The sequence below is a fragment of the Chelonia mydas genome, chromosome 1 (genome assembly GCF_015237465.2).
Source record: "Chelonia mydas isolate rCheMyd1 chromosome 1, rCheMyd1.pri.v2, whole genome shotgun sequence".
In the NCBI taxonomy this organism is placed as follows: domain Eukaryota; kingdom Metazoa; phylum Chordata; order Testudines; family Cheloniidae; genus Chelonia; species Chelonia mydas.
The window spans coordinates 346118014-346132068 of NC_057849.1; the positions used below are offsets into that span (position 1 = coordinate 346118014).

General features: G+C 60.4%; 1 long non-coding RNA gene across 1 annotated transcript; it reads right to left on the reverse strand.

The window, feature by feature from the left end:
* Positions 1–7627: 7627 nt before the first annotated feature.
* On the reverse strand, positions 7628–12385 carry LOC122462382. The gene is made up of 3 exons (XR_006284890.1): positions 12374–12385; positions 10662–10665; positions 7628–7772 (listed from the first exon to the last, which is right to left on the reverse strand). It is a non-coding gene; the product is annotated as an uncharacterized LOC122462382 (long non-coding RNA).
* Positions 12386–14055: the final 1670 nt, after the last annotated feature.

Below are 14055 nucleotides of genomic sequence, written 5' to 3' on the forward strand. Positions count from 1 at the left end.
GAATGTGATCTGGGCTACTTGACCAGGGGAGGATCAGGGAGGAGATGGGAGGTGGTGTTACCTATGTCTACAGCATTAGTGAGACATTTCTGGAGACAGGGTCCAATTCTAGAGTCCACACCTCAAAAAGGATGTTGACAAAAATCGGAGTGGGTTCAGCAAAGAGCTGCAAGAACAACCCGAGATCCAGGAAACCTGCCTGACAGTGAGCAACTGAAGGAGCTCGGGCTATTTAGTTTATCCAGGAGAAGGTTACAAGGGGACTTGACCACGGTCTGCGAGGGCCTCCATGGGGTGACGATTTCTGAGAGCAGAGAGCTCGCCATCGGGCTGACAAAGGCAGAGTGAGATCCGGCAGCTGGAGGTGAACCTAGAGAGATTCAGATTAACCTGCAATGAGGGTAAGGGACCCCAGGAACAGCTGGCCTGGGGACACGGCGGATTGTCCATCACCCGGTGTCTTTAAATCGAGATCAGGCGTCTCTTTTTAACAGGCAGGCTCTGCTCAGCCAGGAGTTCTGGGCTCCTACAGGGATCATGGCGGCCTGGGTTTTACAGGAGCTCAGACTAAATAATCATCACTTCTGGCCTTGACATCTATGAGCCTGTAAAGCTCCTATTGATTCCCAACAGGATTTCCTGCAGGTCTCCCATTGCAGGGCTGACCCAGCCTGGCCCTGCTTCGTGTCTGAGCACTTGACAGGGTTACCAAAGAAGCTAGCATCCCGACTCTGCCGTCTAGACAGCCCCCTACGCTGGGTGGGCTCCCAAGCTCAATGGCACGGGGCCTACGTGTAAAACACCAGACAGAGGGATTGACCAGGCTGGTGTCAATGTCCAGGCTGAGTGAAGGGCTCCACGCCAACAGCACTGAAAGGTGCATGGCGCTGGAACGCTCAGAGGAAGGAATCAAAGAGCCATCAGCAAGAAACGCGAGAAGGACGGGATGAGCGTGTGCTAGGGAGCGGTACACATGGGGCTGAATTGTCTGCAGTCCCAGATGGGAAGGGGAGTGGTGCCTGGAGAGAAGGGAGTCACTAGTGGGTAGAATGAACTGTCCCTGAGTACTGGTGACAAGAGAGCATGGCATGACGAACTCTTTGGGGGATAGAGAAGATTGTATGGTGTGGTCAGGGCAGATGAGGATGCTACATTGAAAAACAGGTTTCTGTCCTCGCAGAGCTGAATTCACTCGTGGTTGTTTCAAATTCCAGCTGTAGTAAAAGTGGAAGCTGCCGATCAGTCCTGCAGATGGGTGATTAGCGCTCCGTAATTACCAAAGATCAGTGCATGAATTGATTTGACTCAGCCTGCCTGAAGCCGGAGGAAGCGGTAGGAAACCAGTGGCCAGATAGATGGATTCAGCAGGGAAAGCAGTTAATCCTTCTCAAATGAAATGCACGCCTTGCCACGAACTGCCAAGTGGCAATGGAGAAAGGAGTTACGCCCATTCCAGCAAGAGCAGAAAATTAGATTCTTCTGATTCCTCAAGCTCAACTGTGCCACTGAATGACTGGATGCCGCAAGGGAACAGAGCCCAAATCAGAGGAAGAATTTCAAGAATCAACATCGATAGCTGGGCAAGATGGTGAATCAAAGACGAGAAGTGACCTGATGGTGGCCACAACCATCCAGAGAGGGGGAAATGCATTTCCACCCCATGCAGGACACCTGTAACTGCAGACGCTGTCCCAGAACGTAGAGGACGGTCTGGCAAGGTGGGCTTGGCCGCTTCCTGAGCCAGCAAAAGTGGAATGAAAAGATGAGAAAGTGGCTCCGGTGTGAGGGTCCTGCCCTTCTGAGATGTGGGAGCGAGCTCGCCCGGGGGTTTGCGCCTCACTGAGGAAGAAGCAAGACCTCACACAGCCCTCAGGCACGTGGAGAAAAGCCAAGAGCCCTGGAACAGGCTCCCAAGGGAGGCTGTGGAATCCCATCACTGGAGGGTTTTAAGACCAGGCTAGACAATCCCGTCGGGGCTGGTCTCAGGTTACTTGGTGCTGCCTCAGCGCAGAGGGCTGGACCAGGTGACCTCCCGAGGGCCCTTCCAGCGCCACGTTTCTATGCTCATCAGCTTCCCAGCAGATTGGCTGAAAAAAAGACAGTGGATGCCCCAGCTGGCTGATGGCTCTCAGGGGAGTGTCTCTCAGGGGTCCACGCAGCTGCGCTGAGATTTGCGCTGAGCAGGAGGACTCGAAACGCAGCCCACACTTTCCACACTGAGAGGCACTAAACCCACAAGAGCAGCTGAAGGAGGTTTCTGAGGGACGCGGCGGAGCACAGGCTGCTGGAGACACTCCAGTTTCAGGGGGAATCTGGCTCGATCTAATTCGCAGCAAAGAACAGGAGCCACAAAAATGATGCCGAGACGCTGCAGAGCTGTTCCACTCTGCTGAGCCAACCGGCCGGCCCCTCAGTGTCACGGGCACAGGCTGGGCCCAGGGCAGGCAGAAGGACCTGTAACGTATCTGAAGGGGTGGCAGCCAGAGGTCATGTCTCCTTCTTCTAGAAAAGCCAGGGTCTCGATTGCTGATTAACACAGCCCCCTGCTCAGAGCCGGCTGCATCCAAATTACGGAAGTAAAAAAGAATCTCAGCCGGCAAGGCAGCCGGCTGCAGGAATTTGACCATTTCGGATTCCTGCCCGGCTGGCTCAGTGCCAGTCGTCTGCTGCGCCACGCTGGGACGGGATTGCTCAAAACGCCGTCACCCGTTAGGTGCTGAGCAAGCCAGGGTGCCGGTGAGAGCGCCTGGGCACGGACGGGCGAAGCAGCAGGGTCGGCCTGGCAGCTTGGCTGACATGTGGCCTTTGCTTGAGGACCAAACCCCCTCACATGGTACCTGCAACATGCTTCACTTCAGCCAGGCTTTGAGGGGAAGGGGAGGGGGATTTAGGCTATGGGAAGACACCCCATCCCAAATGGAGGGCTGGCCTCACCGAGGCCTGGACTGGGAATTAGGGGACCTGGGCTCAACTCCCAGCGTTACTGTGGGCAAGTCCCTTAAGCTACTCTGTGCCTCGGTTTCCCCATTTCTAAATCAGGACAGTGATGTTTCCTTTGTCTTGTTTAGACTGTGGGCCCTTTGGGGCAGAGCCTGTCTCCCACTCAGTGCAGTGCCCCGCACAACGAGGCCCTGACCATCGCTGGGATGTCTGGGTGCCACAGAAATAGCAGCAAGGGGGGCCATGTGAGTAGTTAGAGAGACTCTCTGCTCCCCCCGCCAGTGGGCGCAGAAGGCGCGGTCTCCCCCAGAAGGCGCAGGCGGGCTCCCCACGGGGCCGGTGCTGCACGGCATGCGGGCTGAGAAAGGAGCACAGGCTGGCGTGGGGAAGGAAGTCGTTAATATTCCAGCTGCATGTTTGTTTTTGCCTTTAAAACAGTCGCCTTCGCAAAGCTAATAACTTGAAGAAGTCTAATTAAGCAAGTCAGATACCGGCAGCCCTCGGCGTGGAGCAGAAAATGGGAGATTTGCATTCCGCAGGGCGTGTAATTGAGCTGTAGCAGAGCTGTAATAGGTCTGCACTTCTCCGGCGTGTGGAATTGATTCCAGCGTTAGCCGGCCATGGGAGGGAGGAGGGGAGAAGTCACCGAGTGGGCCTGTTTCAACGCACAGCATTAGCTCAGGCACACGGCAATGGGAGGAGATGCAGCGCGTCGGAATCTGGCTCATGAGATCAGTGCGAATGGAGAGATTACAGAGAGCTTCTTAGCCCACGGCCAGCCCCCTCCTGCTGCGGGGGAGTTGGCCCCCAGCTTAGCGCTCAGCTGGGACTATCCGGCGGGGAGGGATTTACTCTGATGTCTTTCAAAGGCAGTGTCACGGAGTGTGGGGGAGTCCAGGCCCTGCACCCCTCTTCCTGGGATTCACTGAGACTCTCAGCCAGCCAGTAAAACAGAAGGTTTATTGGACAACAGGAACACAGTCCAAAACAGAGCTTGTGGGTACACCCAGGACCCCTCAGTCAAGTCCTTCTGGGGGAGCAGGGAGCTTAGACCCCAGCCCTGGGGTTCCCTGCGTTCCTCTACCCAGCCCCAAACTGAAACTAAACCCACCCAGCAGGTTCCCTGCTGCAGCCTCCGTCCACATTCCTGGGCAGAGGTGTTACCTCCCCCTCCCCGTCCTGGCTCAGGTGACAGGCTCTCAGGTCTCCTGTCCCCAGGGCACATTCCCAGGTCAACACTCCCCCCTCCCTGCTGCGTCACACCGTCACAGGCAGGAGAGCCATTTTCCTCCTCGGAGGATGTGCAGGCAAAGGGTGTGACCGGGCGGCGCTGCTGGCTGGAGCCTGGGCCGTCAGCTCTGCCGCTCCGGCTTCTGCTGAGGGTGGATTTTGGAAGGAGTTGCAGGGAGTGCGGTGCCTGCTTTGAAATGCCTTAGCCCTCCCGGCTGGGCACTCTGTGGCTGCGAGGGACCAAGCAGGGAGTGAGGCATTGCAAAGACGCCCTGCCAGCGGCCTCCTCTCATGGCCAGTGGGTCACGGGGGCTGGTGCAGCAGGTCCCAGCCTCTGAGGGTCCTTATAGATCAAAGCCCTTCCCTCCCAGCCAGTGCGAAGCAAAGAGCAGGGGGTTCATGGGCTGGCACCCGCTTCCCAGGCAGGCCCCTAATCTGAGCCTGCTGCAGCTGCCAGGGGTGCGAATCCCTGGCAGGAACAGCCCTGCCCTGGTGCGCCGTGAGGCTCTCAATACGGGACTTGGGGAAATTCTTCTGGGCCAGCACGGCAAGGAAGAGCTGCTCCCATCCCTGCCCAGAGGGCTCAGCTGGCCCAGGGCCGTAGCGACTGGGAGCTGCTGCCATCCGTTGGTGGCATCGCAGTGGGATGAGTTGGTGGGTCTCAGAGTACTTGCTCCGAGCGGGTCTCGGGCAGTGCCAAAGGCTGCTGGTGCCCTGTCTGCACTAGAGCACACCCTGGTGGAGCTGAGCTGGTGCTAGCAGGTGCGGGGGGCGGGAGGGGGGAGACTAGTGTGGGTAGAGCCCAGGTGAGCCACTCCTTGGGTCCCATGCTGGCAACGTGCAGTGACAGTCCCAATGCACCTGCTCACCTGATGGAGCAGCCCACACTCCAGTCCTCATGCCGGGCAGCCTCTCCACGCTCCCTGCACACACCAGCTCGTTAGCCCCATTCCCCAGGCCTGGCGGCCCCTCCCTTGGCCCCTCCGAAATCCACTTTGCTGATGCACGGGAAAGCCGAAAACTGCGACCCTCACCCATGGCACCCCATGCGATCGCCACACTAGGGCTGCTGACCTGGGCAGGTGAGGGGTTTTTGCCACTTGGGGTTTGAAGGGCTGTTGCTAACAGACATGCTTTGGCTCCATCATAAGCTCTGGGCTGGCTGCTGGGGTCCCCAGGGAGGGTCCTGGACCTGGGCCAAGCAAGGGGGTCAGATTAGATGAGCAGAGTGGTCCCTGCTGCCTTGCAGCAGCCCCAACTCTGGGGTGCAGCCCAGCGGAAGACACCCAGAGCGAAGCACAACGGGAGTCTTGCCCGGGCAGGGCGTGGACAATGGAAAGCTCCAGCAACTCGTTACCGGGCTCTGCTCGGCATGGGCCTGCCCGGTGCGCCCCGGGGGGCGGCTAGGCAGGGGCACATGCTCTCCCCTAGCAGGGCCACCGCCTCTGCGCCCGGCTCCTCCTTTCGTTCCCTGCTCAGCGCAGCCCTGGGATTGACCAGCTGCTCCGTGACAGGCATCCAACACGGAGAAGGGGTTATATATCGCGTAAGCCCCGTCCGGGGGTGGAGCTAGCCGTTCTCTATATAGCTCTGACCCTGGCTGCTTGCTGCCAGTTGGTTTGGTGACGGGCTGTTGCGTTCCTGGGCGCACGTGTGCAAACCAGGTGCCAAACGCTATCCGTTAGGGATGGGAGTGCGTAGGTGGTGGCAAAGGACTGCTTGAGGTGCAGCGCCCTAGGGGGTCACTCTGTGTGCAGCCTGCTCGGGTTTTATAACCTTTATGTACTAGCAGGTCCCATAAATAGTGACAAACACCCTCGTCGCGCTACCTTACAACCCCCCGCGGGCAGGCCTGGCCACACAGTTACCACGCAGAAACTGGCCCCAGAAACCCGCCAAGCTACCAGGGTGGCCAACTAGCAAGGGAGCATTTTAGCTCTTTCTTCCTGCCTGAGCTGCCTTCCCAGATGAGAGGGAGTCGGTGTGTTGCACCCTTTAATGGTTACTGAGGGTTTTACAGTCTTCCACTCCTCCACACTCATGGCGGCAGAACACGGGTGGTGTGAGAAGTGGGATTTCCTGGAAGGGAGGTAGGTCCCAGGGGCAAGGTGTTACGGCCTGTCACGAGCTATCCTGTGGGGAGAGTTTGTATCCAGGAGAGGGGAAGCATCAGTCCCCCCTTATAGATAGGGAACCTAAGAGCTGGAGAGAGGGTATGACCTTCCCAAGGCCATACAGCGTATCGGTGGGAAAATTAGGAACAGCACCCAGGAGTTCTGACTCCCAGTTCTCTGCTCTAACCACTGGATCCTGCTCCCCTCCCAGAGTCAGGCATAGAACCCAGTAGTCCTGAGTCCCAGACCCACCTGCTGTATAAACTAGACCCCACTCCCCTCCCTGAGCCAGGAGTCCTGAGTCCCCAGGTCACACTTTCTCCTTGTTCTGTTTCTCTTTCCTCCAAGACCTGGAGCTTTCCCACCCTCTGCCTCTGCCACCACCTGCCCCTTCTCCGGGAGGCCTCAGGCGCTGACCCCATGGAACTGCTTCGAGGTCCTTCTAGGGCCAGAGGACGGATGGGATGTGTGTGGCAGGAGACCAGCCAACAGCTACAAATCAGCCCAGACAAGTTATTTTTCAGGAAGCTAATGGGATCTGAAAACCATTTCTTTAGACGTTCCAGAGAGGGGCTTTTCTTTTCAAACCTCTGTGACGCAGCAGGGAGGGGGGGAGCGTTGACCTGGGAATGTGGCAGGGGAGTTTGACTGGGGATGGGTTTCAGAGTAGCAGCCGTGTTAGTCTGTATTCGCAAAAAGAAAAGGAGGACTTGTGGCACCTTAGAGACTAACCAATTTATTTGAGCATAAGCTTTCGTGAGCTACAGCTCACTTCATCGGATGCATACTGTGGAAAATACAGAAGATGTTTTTATATCTTTTACACAGACCATGAAAAAATGGGTGTTTATCACTACAAAAGGTTTTCTCTCCCCCCACCCCACTCTCTGCTGGTAATAGCTTATCTAAAGTATAAGGAGAGTGATCACTTTAGATAAGCTATTACCAGCAGGAGAGTAGGGTGGGGGGAGAGAAAACCTTTTGTAGTGATAAACACCCATTTTTTCATGGTCTGTGTGTATAAAAACATCTTCTGTATTTTCCACAGTATGCATCCGATGAAGTGAGCTGTAGCTCACGAAAGCTTATGCTCAAATAAATTGGTTAGTCTCTAAGGTGCCACAAGTCCTCCTTTTCTTTTCACTGGGGATGGGAGACCTGAGAGCCTGTAACGTGAGCCGGGAGGGGAAGGGGGAGGTTACACCTCTGCCCGGGAAACTGGACAAAGGCTGCAGGAGAGAGCTGCTGGAGGGGGTTTGGTTTCAGTTTTGGGCTGGGTGTGGAATGCAGGGAACCCCAAGGCTGGGGTCTAAGCTCCCTGCCCCCCAGAAGGCCTTGACTGAGGGGTCCTGGTTGTACCCACAAGCTCTGTTTTAGACTGTGTTCCTATCATCCAATAAACCTCCTGTTTTACTGGCTGGCTGAGAGTCACGGTGAATCCCAGGAAGAGGGGTGCAGGGCCTGGACTCCCGCACACTCCGTGACAACCTCATCACGGGAAATGAAATGTGCTCTGCTGTCTGGCTTCAACCTTTCCGGGGCAGTCCTGGCTTTGTCTGAAGACCTCCATGGAGCTGTTTTTTATTTGAAGGGATGTTTTTGCTTTTGTGAATTTAATGCCAGTGGAAGGGCGGGAGCCAGATGCTCAGCTGGCATCAATCAGCGCGGACTGCAATCGAGGCATGTGCTGTGGCCAGTCCACTAGAAGATAATAGCCAACTACTGCTGCCAGAGGCATTCCTTTAGCCCGGGCAGCAAAGGGTGATGCTGCCATGCAAACAGGCCCGGGTTCAACCCCCTAATGACACTGCAGAACGCCCCCCCTTCCACCAGGGGGCTCCCCCGTACGACCCCACATTGTGATCTCCGGTACTTACCTGAGCACGTGTCAGTCCTGTGCTAAGTGACTCCCCCACTTCCCCTCTGGCTGGGCCTCACTCTCCCAGCCCCTGGCTTCCCTGGGCACAAACACCATGTCCCCTCCGCCCTCACCCTGGTACACGTGTGGGGTGTCTGCCCCTCCTCCTCTGCACCCCATCCCCCCCAGGGCTGGGATGCTAACCCCAGGCCCCCGGACTCCAGCATACCCCCCAGCCCCCCGCTGCAGGTCGCCGTGCGGCCTGTGCCCGCACAACGGGTGATCGGCCGAGGCAGGATGCCGGAGCCGGCTCACACAGCGCTGCTAGGCGGCCATGGGTTGGGGTGCAGGGGCCCCGGGCCGAGGTGGGGGCAGAGTGGGAGCGTGTCCCTCCCTGTCACAGTGAGGGGAAGCCGCAGACCCAGGGGGAAGCTAGGAAGAGACCAGCCGGGATGGGGCAGGCAGCCTGGGAAGAGCGTGGTTCCCCCCGATGCCTCCACCACCCCGACCCAGGCAGGATCTGGGGAGAGCGGAGGGTGGCAGCCGGCACCCCAGGGCAGTGGCAGGGAACACGGCCATGCACCTGTCACTGCACCTGACCCTGCAGCACAGGGAGCTGGAGAGCGAGCCGAGGAGACTTGTGCGGTGCGGGAGCAGAAATAGTGCTCGGCACTGTGGCTTTGGCTGCAGCTCACAAGCCCAGAAGCTTGGGGCCGGGTCAGTACCGGAACGGGAAAACCCAGGGGCAGCAGGGAGGGTGCTGGGGGCTCAGTAGGGGCGCTCTCCCCGCTGAGTCAGTGCTGGCTGTAACAGGGTGGCACCCACCTCTCACCAGTGCCTCTGGCCAGGTGTCTGCACTCTCTGTCCGTCTGCAGTGACCTCTGTCGGGGGCTTCTCCAGCGATTGCCAATGACTCCGCCCGGGTCTCTCACATAGTCTGTATGTGAAACCAATAGATCCCGTCTGGGGTATCCCGTCCAAGAGGGGCCTATCCCCGTACCCTCCACTGGTATCTCCGTGGCCCTGCCAGGGCTCAGTCTTTAGAGTCCCGGCCCTGGTATGGGGCCGTAGCTCCAGGGCTTCCTCCCTAGACACACTGTCTTCACCCGCTCTGGTCCCAGCTGGGTCACGAAACTGCCTGATCCCTTTCCAGGGTGTTTCACAGTTCAATAATCAGCCCCTTCTCTACTCCTTTCCTCAGGGCTTAAGCCACTTCCCTAGGGGCTGGTGTGGGGGGAGTAGGGACCCAGGCCCACCCACTGCTCTGGGTCCCACCCAGGGACCCTAAAAATGCCTGCTGCATCCCTTTAATTAACCTGAATTTCCGTCCCCTGGGCCACTTCCCCATGGCCCCAGCACCTTCTCGAACACTTCACCCTTACGGAGTCTTGTACTCAGTCCCGGCAGCCGGCCAGGAGCGCTCCCCAGTCCCTGCCAGCCACTGCTCAGGCCCTGATCCCTGCAGGCCTTTCAGCCAGCCAGGAGCACCAGCCTCCAGCTCCAGGCAGCACCTGCCTGCTGGTCTGCTTTTATATGGGCCTGCTGGGCCCTGACTGGAGGCTCCCTGCTGTCTCTCCCTGGTTGGCCGCTTCCCCCACAGCCACTCTAAGAGGCCTGGAGGACGTCTCTAGTGCTCCTGTCTGGGACAGGTGTGGTAGGACCCTGAGGTCTCCATCAGGAGGGCCTCTGGACCTAGTCCACCCCGTCACAGACCCTCATGCTCCAGTGCAGTGCTAGGGGGCGCTGTGCTGCAGGGAGCAGGGTGGGGGGCTCAGCGGGGTGCTGGCCAGCTGGAGGATGGTCTCTCCATGGTCTCCTTCACTCTCTCTCTGAACAAAGCTGCTGTTTTTCATGGCATGGTAGTAAAACACCTGAGCCCTCTTCACGGGAGTCCTTTGCACTGAGGCTGCTGGATTTGGGGTCCAAATTATTTGATTGTGAATGCACACGCACCCCACTACCTTTCAGTTACAGCTGACAGGCACCGTTCACCTAGGACACAATGCCCCAGCTGGCCTGTTCCTCTCCTGCAAGGCCTTGTTTCTGTTCCCATCCCCCAGCACTTTGGTCACTCGCTTCACCCCCCACCTGGCCGCGCCCCGCTGCACCCCCACCCTGACATGCACAGCTGAGGGCTGCCCTTCCCAGCAGGCTCATAGCCCCTGATGTAATTAACTCTGAAAATTAGAACCACTCCCAGAAACCACTCCCCTCTGCCTGGCTCTGAGGCCAGACAAACTGCTGTTAACCTCAATTCAAAGGGTCTGATTGTATTGGTCCCGGCGCCTGCTGCCCAGCCAGCGCCGATGAATTGTATCTGACTGCAGTCCTCTGCGCCCCAGACACCGCTGGGCAGGCTTCACCACCAGATGCATCCCTGCCAATGGCCCAGGCTGGGAAAGCGGTAGGAGGAGGGAAGGGGCCGGCAGGAGTCAGCAATCCATGGTCACCATGCAGAGCGTCTGTGCTCCTCACGCCTGGCACTGGGGAGTGAACCGGACCCCTGGCCACTGAGTCACTGGCCTGGCGCTCAGCCACGGGCAGGAACCAACACAGCTATTCGCAGCACTGACGCATTCCATGCTGCGGAAGGCAGCGCGGTGGGTGTCCCGTGCTTGGGGGTGTGCCCATGGACCCACAAGCACACAGGCACGCAGCTACACAGAGGTGCATGCATGCATCCACTCACACAGATATGAACATGCCTTACGAATGCTGTGTGCTCACAGCCATGTGCATGCCCGCAGGTACAGCTGCCCGGGTACACGGCCATCCGCCCGCAGGCACGGCCGCCCAGGTACACGGCCATCCGCCTGCAGGCACGGCTGCCCGGGTACACGGCCATCCGCCCGCAGGCATGGCCGCCCGGGTGCAGAGCCATCCGCCCGCAGGCACGGCCGCCCGGGTACATGGCCATCCGCCCACAGGTACGGCCGCCCGGGTACACGGCCATCCGCCCACAGGCTCGGCTGCCCGGGTACACGGCCATCCGCCCACAGGCTCGGCCGCCTGGGCACACATGCCCATCCGCCCACAGGTACAGCTGCCCGGGTACACGGCCATCCGCCCGCAGGCACGGCCGCCCAGGTACACGGCCATCCGCCTGCAGGCACGGCTGCCCGGGTACACGGCCATCCGCCCGCAGGCACGGCCGCCCGGGTACATGGCCATCCGCCCGCAGGCATGGCCGCCCGGGCGCAGAGCCATCCGCCCACAGGCACGGCCGCCCACGCACAGAGCCATCCGCCCACAGGCACGGCCGCCCGGGTACACGGCCATCCGCCCACAGGCACGGCCGCCCGGGCACACGGCCATCCGCCCGCAGGCACGGCTGCCCACGCACAGAGCCATCCGCCCACAGGCTCAGCCGCCCGGGCACACAGCCATCCGCCCACAGGCACGGCCGCCCGGGTACACGGCCATCCGCCCGCAGGCACGGCCGCCCGGGCACACGGCCATCTGCCCACAGGCACGGCCGCCCAGGTACACGGCCATCCGCCCACAGGCAAGCTGCCCGGGCACACGGCCATCCGCCCACAGGCACGGCTGCCTGGGTACACGGCCATCCGCCCACAGGCACGGCTGCCTGGGTACACGGCCATCCGCCCACAGGCACGGCCGCCCGGGCACACGGCCATCCGCCCACAGGCACGGCTGCCCACCCCCGGGAAGTGGCAGGCTCCCAGGCAGGTTGAACACAGTCCGCCCAGCGCAGGGCTGCACATCGCGGCTGCACAGGGGCCCACCAGTCCACCAGCTTTTCCAGCTGGCCCTCGTGGGGTGATGCTAATACAGAGTCTGTCACTCATGGTGGAGGCCTCAGGGAATAGACTGAACGGGCCAGTCCTGCCCTAGCCAGGCCACGTCTCCGCCCTCCCCCCGCCTACACTATGGTCAGCTTTAAGGGGCTGAGTCCCTCTGTACCCTGGCAGACTGCTGGGTCCAAGCGATCATGAGCCTGGATCCTGCAGGCTGGCTCCTGGCAGCATCTCCATGGCTAGTGCCTCTTCTCCAGCCTCTAAGCCACACATCTTCTCGATCTCTGGTCCAGCGGGGGCTCACGTGTCCCCCTGCCTCGAGCCTGGTAGCAGCCTCCTCTGCCCCTCCCCACTGTTGGCGTAAGAGCCTTCCCCGATGTCCGGCTGGGCCCCCCGTCTCATGCCTCTTGGTTTTTCTCTCCTCCATTCTAGCTTGGAACTCGGGATAGAAACGTTGCGTGGGCAGGGAGCACGGCAGCCGAGGGTGCAGCGTCCGCCGGAGCGTAGCCGCCTGCCTCCTAGTGCTGCCGGCTCTCACAGCTGCGGTAGATGTGTGCGCTCTGCGTCTGCGGGGCCTGGGTTCAAATGCTGCTGACAAACCGCAGGGTTTCAGAGTAACACGGCATTCGATTGTCTCAGTGCGGCAGGCTGGCTGCTCTCCTGCCGATCTCCTCTGAGACACCGGGCCGTTTCCTCCAGGGCTGTTATGTCTCCGGCCCCTTTTTGGTTCCATCGCAGGGTGCAGCGAATGGCATAGCCGAGCGGGGCCAGGACCCCTTCCCACTCGAGATGGCTGTCTTCCTCCAAGAGCCTTACGCAGCCCCATGGCTGTCGTATCTGTGCACATCACCGTCTTCAATGCAGGAACCCTTCCCCCACGAGGCAGGCCAGGGCTGTGGCTGGTGAGTTACCCCAGGTCACCCAGGGCATCAGTGGCAGGGCAGGGGGTTGAACCCAGCGCCCTGGCCACCGCCCTCCCTCGGAGAAGCACCTTAAGGGATGCAGGGTCTGCGAGTCTGGCCAGATGACAGCTGTGCTCCTGCCCCTTCAGCTGCAGCCAGCTCCTCCCGTCAGCCTGGCACTAGCCACCGCTGTGGGTCTGGTCTCAGCTCTGCCTCCCCCCGCCGACCTTGGCTGTGTCCGTGGGAGGGTGCAGAGGCTGGAGTCTCCCAAGAGGCAGCCAAGTCTCCTTGTCAGAGCAGGTCTGCAGGCTCCCGGGACAGCAGCTGATCATATGATCATGTCCCGCCGGGAGAGAACGACGGACCCCAGCCAGGGGCCAGGCCAGGGACCCGGCTGCCCGCCTGCCACAGGGGACGTGGGCTGCAGGCAGGAGAGGGGCCTGTGGCATGGTCAGCGAGGGCAGCCTCCCCTGGGAGCAGCCAGCGTAGGAGGGGGCTGGCACCGCGCCACGGGCATGGCAATGTGCAAACACACACGGAGTGTGCAGAGGACGTGCCCTGGGCACCTGAGCCGCAATGTCACACGGGAGCCTCCGGGGGCAAAGTGACACCCCGGGCTCTGAGGGCACAGCATGGGGAGCCTCTGAGGTCAGCAGCCCCAAGGCCGACGAGACCCGACGAGACCCGCCCCCGTCAGTGAACTCTGCCGGAGCAGCTGGGTCCGGCCACGTACCAGGCTAGCCCCGGCCCCGGCCTGGCACGTGGTAGAGACTCCAGCCCAGAGCAGGGTCCCATCATGACAGGTGCTGCCCAAACGGTGAGATTTACCCTGCCCTGCCGAGCTCCCTGTCTGAACCGACGAGACACAGCAAGGGCCAGCACCCCGAGTTACCCTAACACAACACCACTGCACACAGCCCGACAGTGCCGCCCGCGCCCTCTCGGCGCCCCAGCACCGTGACAGGCTGGGGGGTGCAGCAGGGAGCCCCGGGAGAGCTCTGTGCTCCGACGGTTCTAGACCCGTCCCTGCAGCAGCCCACAATCTGCCCCGTAGGCTGTGACGTTGGGGAGACAGAGCAGGTCCTGTCTGGCCTGTGCCCCGCAGGGGCTCAGTCCAGCCTGGGGTTAGACACCCAGGTGACTGGCTCCCACCCCTGCCCTGGAGACAACTCCTCAGCCTGGGCCCGCTCGCAGTCCAGGGGCCTTTCCGGAGGTCGAGCCTACGAACTCCTTCCATTGCTCCATCCCCTCCG